Source organism: Mustelus asterias, chromosome X, assembly GCF_964213995.1.
Source record: "Mustelus asterias chromosome X, sMusAst1.hap1.1, whole genome shotgun sequence".
Classification (NCBI taxonomy): domain Eukaryota; kingdom Metazoa; phylum Chordata; class Chondrichthyes; order Carcharhiniformes; family Triakidae; genus Mustelus; species Mustelus asterias.
The window spans coordinates 14,170,480-14,188,023 of record NC_135834.1 but is presented as its reverse complement, the minus strand read 5'-3'; the positions used below and the strand labels follow the sequence as shown (position 1 = coordinate 14,188,023).

At 40.4% G+C, this 17,544-nt stretch overlaps 2 protein-coding genes across 8 annotated transcripts in view; both read right to left on the bottom strand.

The window, feature by feature from the left end:
- LOC144481960 (zinc finger CCCH domain-containing protein 10-like) overlaps positions 1–17,544 on the bottom strand; it is a 133,016-nt gene that overhangs the window by 58,986 nt on the left and 56,486 nt on the right. The window contains exon 1 of one of the 4 annotated variants that reach the window (XR_013495813.1): positions 753–1,028. The exons of the other annotated variants lie outside the window; for them this stretch is intronic. The gene's annotated coding sequence lies outside the window, so the exon portion shown is untranslated. Of the gene's footprint in view, positions 1–752; positions 1,029–17,544 lie in introns of those variants that run through there. 4 annotated transcript variants of the gene reach the window in all.
- LOC144481963 (zinc finger CCCH domain-containing protein 10-like) overlaps positions 1–17,544 on the bottom strand; it is a 78,216-nt gene that overhangs the window by 43,074 nt on the left and 17,598 nt on the right. The gene's annotated exons all lie outside the window — the stretch shown is intronic.

Below are 17,544 nucleotides of genomic sequence, written 5' to 3'. Positions count from 1 at the left end.
AAATTTCCAAGAAGAAAACAAATCAAAGATGGCAGGAGGAGCACAACACTAACAACATTAGTGGCATATTGGGCAGGATGCCACCTGGAGACTACAGCCAAGTCCAAACCCCTCATCAAATTGTACATCCACTTCTGAAAGGGCTAAGTGGATAAGAACTAGATACTGGGAAACCCTGTTTTCTGTACTATCTAGCCCAGGAGTGCTGAACATCTTTAATGTCACCCTTATCGGCTCAGTTTGTAACGAGGAATCCTCTCATCCATATGACTCAATTACACTAACATTACTTTTTTTTTGCTTTACGTGAACCAACATAACTCCAAGCACACTGCCCAATCCTGCTAACAAGTATAGCATTTTAACTTGAGATTTTAATACATTTGTGCTCTTTGGAACCAATCTTGTAATTGATCGCTTAACTAAATTTCTAATAAATCTTAACAGGAAGCTAACACGTTCTAAAAATACACATTTTCAAGATAGCTAATCTGCAACAACCTAGTTCATATCTGCATTGTGAACTGATTTCAGCTTGCCATCAGATGCATTCATTGTTAAATCAGATTGTAATGGAGCTTTTATAGATCAAGATTTCAGAATTTCGGTAGTCGGTTCCTTTCATCGGTGGTCGGTTATCATTTGTTGATCTATTTGAATAGGATTGTTTTCCCATTGCAATGTGCTGGTCGGAATTGTTTAAATAATGCTGGAGGTCTATAGTATGTTTAGTTACTTATTTTGCGACGGACCTTTGAAGATGGTGAGATGGTTTGTCCTTGGCGCTGTTTCCGGCCAATTTTCTTTTTCAAGTACCTTTGCCGACTACTCCCGATTCTCATAACACAGTAAAATCTCCGTCGTCAGTAATTTACAGTTGGACGAACGCATAATCTGAAGGTGGCGGGGGGGGTGAGGAGCAGTAACCAAGTTTCCAAACTACAATTAACCGGAAACAGCGCCAAGGGCCAAACAAAAACCTCCAGCATCTCACCCCGACACCTCTAGCTCGAAAGCGACAATGAAATAACTGAGGTAAAAGCGCGGACCTGGGCGGGAATTTCCGGGGAAGACGAACCTCCAATTGGCGATTCTAACCGACAGTCATTTCACAGGCTGCCTGGCGCCATTTTGTCGGCGAGGCTGGAAAGCCGATTTTAAAATGGCGCCCGTGATCCCTCATGAACACAAACACAAAGGAACACCAGGACACATCAAGCAGGGCAATTAAAATCATAGCACCCACCACATCAGCGATCGATGTCAAACTGTCCTGTCAAACTGTACTATAAAACGAAAATATAATAATGCACCGTAACTCAACAATTGAAAGGAAAATAACTCCATGGAAGCAAATTGTAAAAAAAAATCTAAATATGGTAGATTAATTTCGTAAACATCATATTTTTAAAAATCGGCTGGAAGTGGACCTGATCTGCAAAAAAACCTGCAAATTAAATTGAGAAATTTACACAGGTACGTTTTCGATTCACTGCAATCATTTCGAAGGGAAGTTTAACTGAGGTACAGCTCAGAGATCCCCATACTGCCTGTTTAAAAGCTGTGCCGCTTACCGGCACAAACAACCGGTGTACAACAAAGGTTAACACGCATTAATTGACCTGCTGAAAAAAACTGAAAATTAATGTTTTTCATGTATTACAATTTACAACGAGCCCTAAAAACGTTAGAGTTTTTAAAAAACAAACTATGCAACAGGAAGAAATAGCCAAAGTCAGGAATGAAATTAAATCATTACTAAAAGTAAACTGACTAGGAATTGTAACAATGGAGTAGCAATCGTTGGGACTAATTTAACTTTCCAAATATTTTGGAATATTGTTGATCTATTTGAATAGGATTGTTTTCCCATTGCAATGTGCTGGTCGGAATTGTTTAAAAATGCTGGAGGCCTATAGTATGTTTAATTACTTATTTTGCGACAGACCTTTGAAGATGGTGAGATTGTTTGTCCTTGGTGTTGTTTCCGGCCAATTTTCCAAATATTGGGCGGCATGGTAGCACAGTGGCTAGCATTGCTGCTTCACAGCTCCAGGGACCTGGGTTCGATTCCCGGCTTGAGTCACTGTCTGTGTGGAGTTTGCACATTCTCTTGGTGTCTGCGTGGGTTTCCTCCAGGTGCTCCGGTTTCCTCCCACAGTCCAAAAAGTGTGGGGGTTAGGTCGATTGGCCATGCTAAAATTGCCCCTTAGTGTCCTGAGATGCGTAGGTTAGAGGGATTAGTGGGTAAATATGTAGGGATAAGGGGGTAGGGCCTGGGTGGGATTGTGGTCGGTGCAGGCTCGATGGGCCCAATGGCCTCCTTCTGCACTAGGGTTTCTATGATTCTATTGAAGACTATTCAGGGTATTTTCAACTTCAACTAAAAGAATCTTGTATAAATCTGAAACTTGAACCAAAACGCTTATGCATAAAATAGGAGCCACTGAAAATCACAGTGCAGCCACTGGTCAGTATGTTAACAATATGTTAACTGAATTAAGACGACAAAACCAAACCTTTTTGAAAAAAACAGAATCACTAAAGGGTGATGTATGCATAAAATGTGAAAAATACTAAGATGTTGCAAACTATGGAACAGGCAGAAGCCAAACGAATGATGTAAAAAAAGAGCTTGCAGAGTTTTACATGGATGCAATAGCTCAAAATCGATGACAGTGTGGGGGCTGCACAGTTATGCGCTTTATATTAGAGCCGGCAGTTTGCAGTGTTTTTGGTGTTGGGTTAGAAATTAAGCCCTCGGCTGAGAACTTCGATATTAACTTTGATACTACTTTATTAGAAACAGGAGTATATGTAAACATCATATCTGATGGACCTAAATGAAGATAAAAATTACAGGGTGATCAAGACCAGAAGTAATTTGAAAGATCAATGTACTGCCAGCATTGGACACAAGATCAAATATCATTTGTGGAAAGGGTTATCAGAAGCACATGAAATAATGTCACGACAATATACTACATGATTAAGTAACATCTGAAAAGAGCAGAGGTTCCAATATGTATATAGTAACTGTAAATAAAGAGTAATGTTTTAACAAATTAGTCGAGCAGCTTACTTTGGGAGAATAGGCATACCCCTAAGAACCCCAAACACACAACAAAACAAGATGGTAGTGGACAGTGAGTAAAAGAAAAACCCAGAAAAAAAATTCCAAGAGGCAGCTACAGACCTGGCAAATCAACAGATCATTTGAAGAATGAACATAACAAATTCAAAAGTCACTAAAAAGTTGAGGACCCTCATGGGTGCAGCAGGTGCAAGCTAAGACAGCAGTGAGCACAGACCAGAATCAAGAAGCAACTCCAGTGAAGCAGCAACTATTCCAGAGCTCGGTACAAGCATGGCATTCACACTCCCAGAGCACCGAAACAACTGGCTCAGCACTGGGATAACTGGAGAGGTTTTTCAGATATAGAATTGCTTCTGGTTTGCACAAAATACAAAATGATTATTACTGTATACGGCTGGAACTATTGATAACATAAGTGAGGTAGGGAGTCAAAGTCCTGCAAGCATTTGATTCATATTTCAGTGTTTTTGCAAAAAAAAAATTACAGAAAGGACACAATTTAACAAGAGGGAAAGTGCACCAGAGCAGAAGCCTGTGAAAATGGGCAAAAGCACGCCAACTTCCATCTTTAAATGCTCTTGATTTGGTGAGAAAAAGACTGCAAAAGCGGGAAGAATGCCCAACAGAGAGCAGAGAACCACAAGTATGGAAAAATGGGACATTTTAAAACCTTTTGCTGGTCTAAAATAATAAAAACCTGCAAAAAGGAGGAAAAATATTCCAAGCCACACCACATGCATGAAGTGGAAGAACCACAGGAAGTAACTTTCCTAGGGGAAGTAAATGAAATGGAAAATAAACACTGGAGTATTTGTCACTGTGGGCTGGTAAACTTTCTCCATCAATGGGTTTAGAATTTCCAGTTCACAGGAAGCAGAACATTTCCCTGAGAAAGAAAGACTTGTATTTAAATATGATCTTTCACAAACACAAGGCATCTGAAAGCACTTTGCAGCCAATGATGTGCTTTTTGAAGTGTGACAAGTGTTGTAATGGAGGAAACATGACAGCCAATTGTTGCACAGCAAGCTCCCATAAACAGCAATGTGATAATGACCAGATAGTTTGTTTGCAGGATCCATATTGACCAAGACATCAGAGATAACTCCCCTGTTTTTATGCAATGCAGAGTCATGGAATCTTTTATATTCACCTGAGAGGGCAGATGGGGCCTTGGTTTAACTCATCTGAAATATTGTACCTCTGACAGTGCAGTACTCCCTCAGTACTGCACCAAAGTGTCAGGCTCATTGCTCAGGTCTCTGGAGTGAGACTTGAACCCATAACTTTCTGACTCAGTGACGAATGTGAGTGCTAACGAAGCCACAGCTGACAATAACATAATATTCCTGTTGTATTAGATTCAGTTTCTAATGGATTAAATCCCGAGGCTGTGCACAGAATGCTTTCCCCCTGTAAACTGGCAGCATGAAAGTCTGATTTGATTTAAAGTGGTGATGAGTTCAAGTTGCAGGTGTCAGTGTTGTCTTTGTGTCTGGGTTCCTGAAGCTGTGAAAGGTGGTAAATTCCCTGGTATCAGCTGGAATGGACATCTTAAGGAATTGTCTCCAATCAGTACTGCTGATTAACCATTCTGCTTTCATTCACTCATGAAAGTTCTATTGTTGAGACACAGCTCTAACAATCTGTCAGGAATAAAACTTGAGGAATAACCCATTCTTCCCAGGAAAGCTCGGTGTTAGTTTTAGTGAGGTTTTTGAGCTTGTTTTCAAATCCCTCCATGCCCCGTCCCCTTCCTATCTCTGTAATCTCTTCCACCCCTCCGTACTGCACTAGGGAGTCAACCAGGACTTTTTCTGCTGAAGTTCTGGAAAGAAGAAAGAAAGGAAGCACTATCCTCTATCTCAGTGAATAATGAATGGTGAATTTTTGCCAATTGCTGGAAAATGAGAAGATAGGAGTGAGAGAATTGGGGAAGAGGGAGAGAAATAGAGAAGATTGAGGAGGAAGGCGAGATAGGGAAGGGGAGCAGATGGATAGAGGTATTTGTTTTCATTCTTGGTATGTGGGCATCGCTGGCTGGGCCAGCATTTATTGCCCATCCCTAATTGCCCTTGAACTGAGAAGCTTGCTCAGCCATTTCAGAATATGTGGGCGGCACAGTAGCACAGTGGTTAGCACTGCTCCTTCACAGCTCCAGGGACCTGGGTTCGATTTCTGGCTTGGGTCACTGTCTGTGTGGAGTTTGCACATTCACCTCGTGTCTGCGTGGGTTTCCTCCGGGTGCTCCGGTTTCTTCCCACAGTCCAAAGATGTGCGGGTTAGGTTGATTGGCCGTGCTAAAATTGCCCCTTAGTGTCCTGAGATGCGTAGGTTAGAGGGACTAGTGGGTAAATATGTAGGGATTATGGGGGTAGGGCCTGGGTGGGATTGTGGTCGGTGCAGGCTCGATGGGCCAAATGGCCTCTTTCTGCACTGTAGGGATTCTATTCTATTCTATTCTACATTTTAAGTGGATGGACACTCCACAAGAGTTTAAATTAGACACAGGGACTGGAGTTTCTATCTTTTGTGACAAAGTATAATGGCTTAATCTTATTACACGACAGCTATTAAGTTAGAGGATCTAGGTGGGATGCCACTGAAAGTCATAGGCCAACACATAGCAAAATTAAAGTACAAAGATACAGAAATCATTGAAAATTTGTCATCCAGAATCTTCTGTTAAGCAGGAAGGCATGCTTAAAATTGAAGCTAATCTTTCAAGTTAATGAAGTTGCTGATTAGAATTATAGTAGCACATTCAGGAATAAATTTCCAAGATTATTTATCGTCTGCGGCAAACTGAAGACCTTAAGAGCTGATGCTAAACCAATTTGCCGTTTCACAGAGGAAAGTCCCTACCCACTCTTGGACAAAGTCATGGGTGAAATTGAGAAGATGCAACAGCAAGGAGTTATATCAGCCACAATGCCAACAAAGTGATGTTCAAGAATGGTCAGTTCCAAAGCCAAATGGATCAATTATAATCTGCATGGATTTAATTCAATGAAACAAATCAGTGGTATGCGAGATCCACCCGATGGTCTCAGTGGATGAGTCTTGCCAAACTGGCCAAGAGTACCCTATTCATCAAATTGGATGCAAACTGTAGATTTAGCAGATTGTTGACTTCTTTTATAACATCGTTCCTGCTTCAAAAGATTACCATTCAGAATTGTGTCCGCTCCTGACATTTTCCAAAGAACAATGACTCAAAGTCCTAGAAGACCTAGGAGGAGTAATATGCCATACAGACAACATACTTGCAAAGGGCTCCACAAGAGAAGAGCATGACCATAGAGTTAGAACAGTCCTGAAAGTCTCTCAGGATGCAGACCTAAGAAAAACGTGAATTCATCAAACCCATGATGAAATTTCTAGGTCACATTGTTCTTTGTGGGTCGACTGTACAAGCCTCCAAAATAACAACGGTGATCAAAGAGCATTACTGAGTTTCAGAGATAACTTGGGATGGTCAACCAAGTAGACAGGTTGCCACCAAATTTTGCAGAGATCAATGAGCCTTTGAACAGCTGTTGAGACCAAATCAACACAGGAATGTGGACCAGCCAGCAAAATACTGGGGGGGGGGAATCAAAAATCTTTTAATTTCCTCTGAAACTTTTACACAATACGATCCCGAACGACCAACTGCAGCATCTACAGGTCTGGGTGCAGTATTACTTTAAGTACAGAGAGACGGTCAACGGAGAGCAGTTTACTATGCCTCAAGGTCACTCTCAGACCCAGAAAAAGGATATGCTACAATTGAGAAGGAAGCATTGGCAGCAACATGAGTGTTCAAGAAATTCTCAGACGACACGATGGGACTGCAGTTCAAAACTGAAACAGACCATAAACCACGAGTCACTCTTCTCAACACAAAAGAGATTGCGAAGATTCCATCTAGAATCCAGCAGTTCGGATTATGAATGAGATATGACACCATAACAGTGTTCATTCAAAGAAGTCTACAGGATTTGCATTTCATTGAGGAGGTGGAAGCGCATTCATCTTTCACTCAACACCTTTCGGCTACTACAAAGTAGCAGCAGTAGGTAAAAAAAGCACAGCAGCATGACGACAAATGTGTCCAGATAAGAAAATACTGTCTGAAAGGGGATGGCCTGAATATACTAACAATCCAGTGCTTAGAATAGAGAAAACACAATCATTGATGATTATCTAGTTTCTAATGAAAGAAGAGTCATCCCGAGAACACTTCCATTTGATATTTTTCAAAGACTTCACCAAGGTCACTTAGGGATAACAAAGTGTTGAGCGAGAGCCTAGTAATCAGTCTGGTGGCTAGGCATTATTCGTTCTATAGAATAAATTATTTCTAATTGCCTTAAGTGTGCAGTTAACAGCTAAGAGCAAAAAGAACAACCGGGGAATTGATTTATTTGATTTTAAAAGGCAAGATATTCCTCGTCATTGATTATTACTCAAGGTTGATTGAAGTGAACAGACTGCTTCTGCCATGATGCTTTGCAGTCAATCACTGAAGAGGATGTATGCAACATAGACAGTGTCAGACAATGATCTGCAATTTGTTAATGAATTATTTCAAAATTCTGCAAAGGAAAATGGATTAATTCATGTAACCAGCTCACTTTGTTATCCTCAAGCTGAGAGAGGTGGACCCCAAAGCCCTGAACAGTAAAAGGCAACATTTCAAACTGCCAACTCAGTAGAGAATTAAAGGTACAGTTTGTTAATGCAAGCCATTTTAACAAGTTAGTTGCATCTTCAAATTTCTAGCAACTGAACAAAAAAAAAGTTACGTACATTGAAGTTACAGAATCTTAGCGTACATTAGGATTACTTCAGCTAGTGGTTGTCTACTCCTGTCAACCTCAAGTCATTCAAATGTTTGTGCAAGAACAATTATGCAGTAATTCAAATAAAATACTAATTAAAACAAACACTTTTGAACAGATGTAGATTAACAGGTACTTCTAATTAAGTAACTAAGAGTAGACTGTATATTATACATTCACATGTTAAACAAGCATATCAGAACAATTCCCTAAGAGTGAAAGAAACAATGAAAGAACGAGACATCAACAAGTGGCACAACAATTTATGATGTCAAACAGAAACATGATGATAGATATCAGATTTAAAAAGACAAATGTGTATTTTGAATCACTGATTTGACTTTCGATGACAACATAACTACAAGTGGCATTTATACAATACCTTGAGCGCAAACAAGATTTAACACTGAGCCAGATAAGGAGATAATCAGGGCAGTCGAGGCCAAAGATTAAGGTTTTAAGGAGTGAGGAGAGAGGTTGAGGGGTTTAGGAAGTGTATTCAAGTGGTTTGGGCCGAGGCTATTGAAGGCACAGTCACCAATGCTGGCACAAAGAAAATCAGGGATGTGCAAGAGGCTAGAATTGGGACGAGTTCAAATATCAAGGCTGTAGGAGGTTACAGGAGGAGTGAGGCCAGAGAGGGATTTGATAACAAGAATGAGAACTTTAACTTGGCATTGGCGGACCAGGAACCAATGTAGGTCAGTGGGCACATGGGTGATGGGCAAGTGGAACCTGATGCAAGCTAGGATTTGATAACCTGAAAGTATCAGTCTTTGAAGACATGTCATGCCCAGTCAAAAAGGAGGTGCAAAGACTCCTTGGTGTTGTCCCTTAGTCAATTTCCCCCCAAAAAATTATTGCTAAATGAACTAGAATCATGAGTCTCTTTTGGGGGGGGGGGGGGGGGGGCATGGAAAAATTGAGACAACTCATGGAAAATGAAGAGCAATTCTGGAGTTATAAAATCCGAGAACAACAACATTCATCAGGTGCATCAGAGCCAGGATTTGGGGATCCAATACTACAAAAGGAAGATGGCAAGTGAGGAAGGAGCACTCCATTTGATTATAAAGGTTCATCAGCTTATGTATTACTATACTGCAGTGTTAAAAATGGTCATTTTTGGTGGTGGTCATTGAATGGTTTGTCATTTGCTTAACAGCATCATGAAGCCACTGATTTATGGTTTTCACAGAAAATGGATTAAATCACAAAATAAGAACCCCAAAACAAGTCCCATGATCCCATAATCTGGACAGAATTTGATTCGGTCTTGTTTTGGGGATCACATTACATCACTAAATTCCTGTAATTCCACATGATAAAGATAGAATTTGATTGGTTTAGTCTTTAGTCAGTGGAACACTGATCCTGATTATTGATCAAATAAATCAGTATGCTACCACCAATGAATAAGTGCTTGATTAATTAAATGTTCATTTTCTGCGCTGAATTTGATATCCTTACTGTTCTTATTTGTAGTCAACTTCTTAAAATGGATTATAAATTACACAATTGAAAAACATTTATTTTCAAAAATTGGAGGTTCCATGAGAGAAAGACAATTGGGTAGATCTTATTTAAACTGTTTTAAAACCGCAAAAGACTAATTCTGCTGCAGGTAATGCATTAGAAAAATAGTTTTGTGTTGTAACTGCATTATCTAAATTCTGTAACATGTTTAGTGCCAAGATTAAAGAGTTTGCTTACTTAATTTGTAAAGAAATATTGTAATGTTCACAGACAAATATTAGTCTAAAAGTATTCAGTTACATAATGTGCTGTTTTCTATTGCAATTGGGCTAATTGTTAATCAATAGTCTAGAGACTTTTCCGAGGCTAGAATTCATAAATGCACTTCTGAATCATGGGGACAAGAGCTGTATTACTATTAATCGGGAAGGGAGGAGGGAATAAAAGTTAACAGCATTTTGAAAGCAATAATTGCAACTTGACAAGTAACATTCCATGTGTAATCTCAAAGCAAGCATAGATCATTTCACTTTAACACATGCAGTGCTATTATGTCTATTAAACTTTTCTCGTGCACCAGATGAAGCCTCTTCAGTAATTTTCCTCATCAGTATCAAGACCAGTAATCTTTGCAGTAGTAATACAGCTTTTGTCCCCATGATTCAGAAGTGCACTTATGAATTCTGGTCTTGGAAACTTCTCTAGACTCTTGATTAACAATTACCCTAATTGCAATAGAAACCTACAAGCGACTCTTTGGCTAAATGTTAATCCCACTGATGTTAAATGTGCTTTTAATATTTACATATACACATTTTAAGAATTATATTTATGTGAATTTACATTTTTATGTGGTATAACTCTGCTATCCAATGTGCTCCAGATATACAAGTAGAATGACTTGAGGGTTGAGTAACAGCAATATAGGATTAGATTGGGAAACAAAATTATAATTCCACCTATCAGCTGAAAATGAAGTGCTTTATTGCATCATTCACAGTATTTTGAAATTCCATTATGCACGTTCCACCTGAACTCTTTCAATTACACTCAGAAACCTTGTGCATCTAAAATTAAAAATGGTTTGATGGGTGATTTTAAACAGGGAGACTCCTACCATTGTACTCCAATTAAACCTATCTGTTGCCTGCTTCATAAACTACACATTTTAATCCAGTCCAAATTTTCTCCCCTCCTCTTTGGAAGGAGACCACCCATGGAGAGATGCAATTCCACAGGCACAGGTAGCCTTAGGCTAACCTGTCCAAGACACCTTTATTCTTTATTGATGAGCCAAACAAATTTACTATCCCAGAGCATGGTGGATGCCGTGACATTTAGTAAATTTAAGGAAGGTGGACAGATTTTTAATTAGTAAGGGTTTGAAGGGCGATGGTGAATGAGCAGGTTAGTGGAGTTCAGGCCAATGAGATCAGCCATGATCATATTAAATGGCGGAGCAGGCTCAATGGGCTAAACTGTCTGCTCCTACTTCTTATGGTTCTTTAAATAGCCTGCTTTGAGCAGGCTATTCAACTTGGGAAGGCAGAGCCAAGACAAGATTTCTTCCCTCCCTCCAATGCTGATTAGCTTGAATATTAGACTATCTGCACCATTTAGCATCATACTGGCTAAGATCAGGTACTTCGGCACAGACCAAGAATCAAATGTGTGTGTATGGGTCATTACCACAATTGAAATGTACTAACCTACTGAGCCATCAGGCGATCTAGAGCCTCAGGTGTGTTAACAGTTACACTACATTAGATATTAGTCAGAAAGAAGCAAAACTGTAACACTACATTCTGCACTCTGTCCTTTCCTTCTCTATGTATACGGTATGCTTTGTCTGTATAGTGCGCAAGAAACAATATTTTTCACTGTATACCAATACATGTGACAATAATAAATCAAATCAAAACATTAAGTTTTAAAGAAGTGGTCTGGTGTCGAACTGGAAATGATCCATAGAATTTGGTACTCAAGCCAAAGATAAACTTCAATAAGCCAACAAGGAATAACCTATTTTCCAAGGAGAGCAGAAAATTGTACGTTAACATTAATGTTACGTTTATTGACTGAATTTCAAGTTCTAAAAGGACTTTTGAAATTTAGAGATCTGTCAACTTCAAATGCAAATTGTACCCTTAAACCCAGGTACAAGATCTGATTCAGCAAGTCAGCTTAAAAATCATGCCAGACAACTGCTGCACCTAAATAGTCAGGAAAATCTAGAAACTAGGTCTTAAAAAACAGAAATGTAAGCAGCATCCTTAATAAGTGTGTGAAATATCATTAAGAGTCCTAAACCGGGGCAGATTTTCGACAGTTATAACTTGGTAGCGACAGGGAGCAGGCCACGCAAACTCCCTTTCAGCAACAGGATAGGCAAAAGAATAAGGAATGAAAATACAAAATTTGAAGTGTATTCCTAGAAAATAAAATGTTGTTCCCAAGTTATATTTTATATTAATAAAACGCAAGCTTGAATGAGACATGTCTTACTGAACTGAGATTCAAGGTATGGGTGTCCTTGTGCACCAGTCACTGAAGGTAAGCATGCAGGTGCAGCAGGTGGTAAAGGAGGCAAATGGTATGTTGGCCTTCATTGCGAGAGGTTTCGAGTACAGGAGCAGGGATGTGTTGTTGCAATTATACAGGGCCTTGGTGAGGCCACACCTAGAGTAGTGTGTGCAGTTCTGGTCTCCTTTTCTGAGGAAGGATGTTCTTGCTCTCGAGGGAATGCAGTGAAGGTTTACCAGGCTGATTCCGGGGATGGCAGGACTGATGTATGAAGAGAGATTGATTAGGTTAGGATTGTTTTCACTGGAGTTCAGGCGAATGAGGGGGGATCTCAGAGACTTATAAAATTCTAACAGGACTAAACAGGGTAGACGCAGGAAGGATATTCTCAATGGTGGGGGAGTCCAGAACCAGGGGTCACAGTCTGAGATTCAGGGTAGACCATTTAGGACGGAGATGAGGAGACATTTCTTCACCCAAAGAGTGGTGAGCCAGTGGAATTCACAGGAAGTGGTTGATGCCAAAGCGTTGAATGTATTCAAGAGGCGGCTGGATATAGCACTTGGGGGAAATGGGATCAAAGGTTATCGGGAAAAAGCAGGATTAGGCTTTAGAGTTGGATGATCAGCCATGATCGTAATGAATGGTGGAGCAGGCTCAAAGGGCCAAATGGCCTCCTCCTGCTCCTATCTATGTACCTGAACTGCATTCAAGACATGTGCTCCAACCTCCCCCATGCTAAGAATCATAAAGCTTACCTGTTCGCAGAATGTACCTACGCTCGTCTTAATTCCATTGTAAAGAGATGTTCTAGAATAGTCTGATGTTGTGCTCTTTCCCTGCAGGTAAGCACTTGAGCTTGGCCGACTGGTTGTGTAGAGGAAACTGGAAAGTGAACCTGTGTTTCTAAATATTGGAAGGAGTCTTAACAACACCAGGTTAAAGTCCAACAGGTTTATTTGGTAGCAAACGCCACTGGCGTTTGCTACCAAATAAACCTGTTGGACTTTAACCTGGTGTTGTTAGACTCCTTACTGTGTTTACCCCAGTCCAACGCCAGCATCTCCACATCATTTCTAAATATTGGACAACATTTTAAGGTGGACTGAATGTACAGAAGGAACCCAAATTAAAAAAAGACCTACATTTATATAGTGCAATCCAACTTAAGTACTTTTGAAGTACAGCCACTGTTGTAATGTTGGAAATGCAGCAACCAATTTGCATATGGAAAAGATCCACAAACAGCAAAATGATAATGTCTAAATCATGTTTTGACAATGGCTGGGTCTAGATCATGATTTGGCAATCGCTGATTGGAGGATAAATATCAGCCAGAACATGGCAGGGGGGTGAGGGGGGATACAAAGAACAAAGAACAATACAGCACAGGAACAGGCCCTTCGGCCCTCCAAGCCCGCGCCGCTCCCCGGTCCAGGATTGAATCCTGAATCCAGGATCCCCGCCCAATTTTCCAGCCTATCTACATCCTAATATCCTATCCACCGAGCTGTCCCTCACAGCTACGATGCTTTGTTCATCACAACCTATTAACTCACCCCCACCCCCCCATTCCAGACCATGTGATCTCCAGGGAGAGGCGAAAACCCAGAGTGAAAACGCTTTCATGTCCAACTGAGGGGGCAGATGGGGCTTTGATTTAACATCTCATGCGAAAGATGATGGTGCAGCAGTCCCTCAGTACAGTACTAGAAGCGTCAGCCTACATTTTTGTGCAGGTTCCCAGGTTTGGGCTTGTATCCACAACGTTCTGACTCAGATGCAAGTGCGTTACTGGCAAATTAAATGGACAGTGACCCTATAGTATATATGATAAACTGCTGTGATTAAACTAGGAAAATGTTTCAGTATGTTTTCAGTATACAAATTCAACATGTAAAAAAGAGTTATCTGGGCCCCAAGTATTATACAAGCCCCTGAAAGTGTGTACTGCAATGGTGGGTTGTCACCTGAATCCAAGAATCAGAACAGATGGTATAACCCAGCTTGTAAATCGTAATGGATGTAGAAATCAAAGTAAAATTTCTAATTTACAGGCATTCATGCACCGATAGTTTTTTTTAGTACAGACCCTTTATATATATTCTCTGATGCAATTTCTTACTTGCAAAATAGTGTGTTTAGAGATGGGGTGCATTTGAAAGTCTGTTCCGACTTTACATGAATTTTAAAAGGCCTATCATAATTTGTGATATTATATGTTGATTTTCACAGACAAGGATAGCACTTCAGTCAAGACAAAGAGCAGCTTCCATTGCATGTGTATTGCACACAAAACTCCAATCCATGGCCAGAATAATTAGCAATATACTCTGAAAAAATTTAGATTCATTGATACTCAAAAAATACTGAAATAACTGCCAGAAATATTCATTATACTAAGGAGCTCACACTTTGTCCTATTAACATTTCACCAAGTATAACCATTGTTTATAACAGAGGTCAAAATCAGAAAATCCTGATTTACATTATTAGATTCAAAATCTGACAGAATTTGCATCAATAAATTTTTAGCAGCCCCAAACTTCTTGATTTATTCAGTACTGGAAGAACCATTCATATGATTATGCACATCTAAACAATCAACTCCCAACCAATTCCACTGTTAACTGAACAATACACCCATTTATCCATGCTGTTAGGGATTCTACTGATCAACAGTTGCAATTTACTGCCACTTTATGAATACATCTGAGCCAAATATTTGCAAGTGAGACAAACTCTTGGATGTGGCGGATACGATCAATGCAAAACGTTGCAAACTGTGGATCACTGGTGATATTATGTTGAAAACATGTAGGGAAATTCTGCTGTGGGATTTTTTTCCCTGGTGCTGTGGGGATTCAATTTCCTAACTTACTCTATTATTCTATAAAAACTGGTGGGCTTCATTTCGTATATATTCATTTTAAAGTAGTTAATTTTTAGCCCTTGCCTTTTAAAGCTGAGAATACACAGCAATATAGCATGCAGCATTTGGAAATAGGTTATCTTGTAGTTAGTAGAAATGAAGTGCAGCTGTACTCAGGGGCAGTCATGAGCTTTGACAGTACATGGGGATGACTCTGGACTTGTACAACATGTTGCAATGGTTCATCGAAGAACTGGGCAGAGATCCTGCACCTTTGACAGCACTACAGTTGAGGTTAGGCAGCATGGACATTCTTTTTTTTGGTATCACCATGGGTATGGTTGAACTGTGAAAGGCAAACCCGAGACCGCGATGACTGCAGACTGCAGACTGAATGTGAGCTGGGACTCACTGATGCATTCATGGTTCCATCGCCAGTAAAGGGGGGGGACGGTCATGACCCTACAAGTGCTGGGTGGAGGGATGCCAGGCACATACCAGTATGACCAAGCACAAATAATCTCTGAACAGTTAGTGTGTTTTTGTGACTGGTTTGTGATGTCTATGCATCTCTGCTGCACACAGCAAGGGAAGTTGGGTAATAAAACACAATGCTGTAAATACACAGTAGTTCAGACAGCACTTTGGGGTTTTATTTTATATTGGAGGCATCCAAAACACCTCAGCTTTGTACAAGAAATGTTGGGTGATTAGAAGTTTAATGAAATTAGGCTTGTTGGCGTGGGAGATGGATCACAGGAACTGAGCTGTAAAAGATGATTAGTTCAGGCAGAGTGAGAGAAAGAGAGACAGAGAGTGACAGACAAGAGTATAAAAGTTGGAGTGAGTATAAAAGTTGGAGTGTTATGGTAAGGTTATATAAGGCATTGGTGAGGCCGAATTTGGAGTATTGTGTACAGTTTTGGTCACCTAGTTACAGGAAGGATGTAAATAAGATTGAAAGAGTGCAGAGAAGGTTCACAAGGATGTTGCCGGGACTTGAGAAGCTGAGTTACAGAGAGAGATTGAATAGGTTGGGACTTTATTCCTGGAGCGTAGAAGATTGAGGGGAGATTTGATAGGTGTATAAGATTTTGATGGGTATAGATAGAGTGAATGCAAGCAGGCTTTTTCCGCTGAGGCTAGGGGAGAAAAAAACCAGAGGGCATGGGTTAAGGGTGAAAGGAGAAAAGTTTAAAGGGAATATTAGAGGGGGCTTCTTCACGCAGAGAGTGGTGGGAGTGTGGAATGAGCTGCCAGATAAAGTGGTAAATGCGGGGTCACTTTTAACATTTAAGAAAAACTTGGACGGGTTCATGGATGAGAGGGGTGTGGAGGGATATGGTCCAAGTGCAGGTCAGTGGGACTAGGCATAAAATGGTTCGGCACAGACAAGAAGGGCCAAAAGGCCTGTTTCTGAGCTGTAATTTTCTATGGTTCTAAGTTGGTTCACTGTGCAGGCAGCAAAGGCAGTTGAGTACGACGACAGGCACCTGTTAATTCTGGTTTTGGGGCGCTCACATCCTGCAGCGTTTTCCTTCACTAAATACTGTGTTTTGTGATTGATTCTGTCTCTCCCCACAGTTGTACTAAAATGTAAATATTCTCATTACCAAAATAAAAGACTTGCATTTATGTAGCACTTTTCATGACCACTAGATGTCTCACAGCAAACCATCAACAAAATATTTGTTTTTCACTCGGCGAAAGGACCTGAATTCAAATGAGGAACACTGTTTGATGGTTGAGAGTTATTAGAATATCTACATTTTATAACTGTCAACACAAATGATAATCAGGCCATTTGCTTCAAGAAATTAACTCAAATTACGAGGAAAAGCGCTCTGCCTCTCATGCATTTTCTTAAAGTTTAAAGAAATAAATGTTACAGATGCAAAATCAGTAATCTAATCACTTTTGTTGTTTTACAAGTACCCTGAGGGTAAAAGGGAGAGAGTAGGGCCCATTAAGGATCACAGTGGTGATCTGTGCATGGAGCCAGAGGACGTAGGTAGGGGTCTAAATGAATACATTGTGTTGGTGTTCACTAGTGAGAGGGACAATGCGAGTATAGAAATCAGGGAAAAGGACTGTGGTACAATTCAAGAAATTAACGTAGAGAGGAGGTTCTGAGTGGTCAGGCAGGCTTAAAAGTAGATTAATCTCCAGGGCCGCATGAAATCTATCCCAGGCTGTTGAGTGGCCACAGAAGTGGTGCTGGAAGACAGCCAATGTGATGCCATTATTCAAGAAGAGATAAACCAGGAAATGACAGGCCAGTCAGTCAAACCTCAGTGGTGGGGAAACTATTGGAAGCAATTCTGAGAAACAGAATTAATATGCATTTGGAGAGGCAGGGATTAATCAACAAGTCAGAGTGGTTTTTTTTTTAAGGGGAGGTCATGTCTGACCAACTTGATTGTGTAGAGGACAGCAATGCATTTGACAGAGTCCACTTGGACTACACCACATAGGAAACTGATAGTGAAGGTAAGAGCCCATGGGATCCAAGGAAATGTGGCAAATTGGATCTAGAACTGACTGAGTGGCAAGCAGCAGGTGGTGATGGTCAAGGGTTGTTTTTCCGACTGGAGGCCTGTGTTCAGTGGGGTCCCACAGAGATCAGTGTTGGGGCCCTTGCTGTTTGTGGTTTATATAAATGATTTAGACTGGAACAGATATGAAAATTAGTGGGGTGATAACTAGTGAGGAGGATAGCCTTAGATTACAGGAGGATATGGACAGGCAGG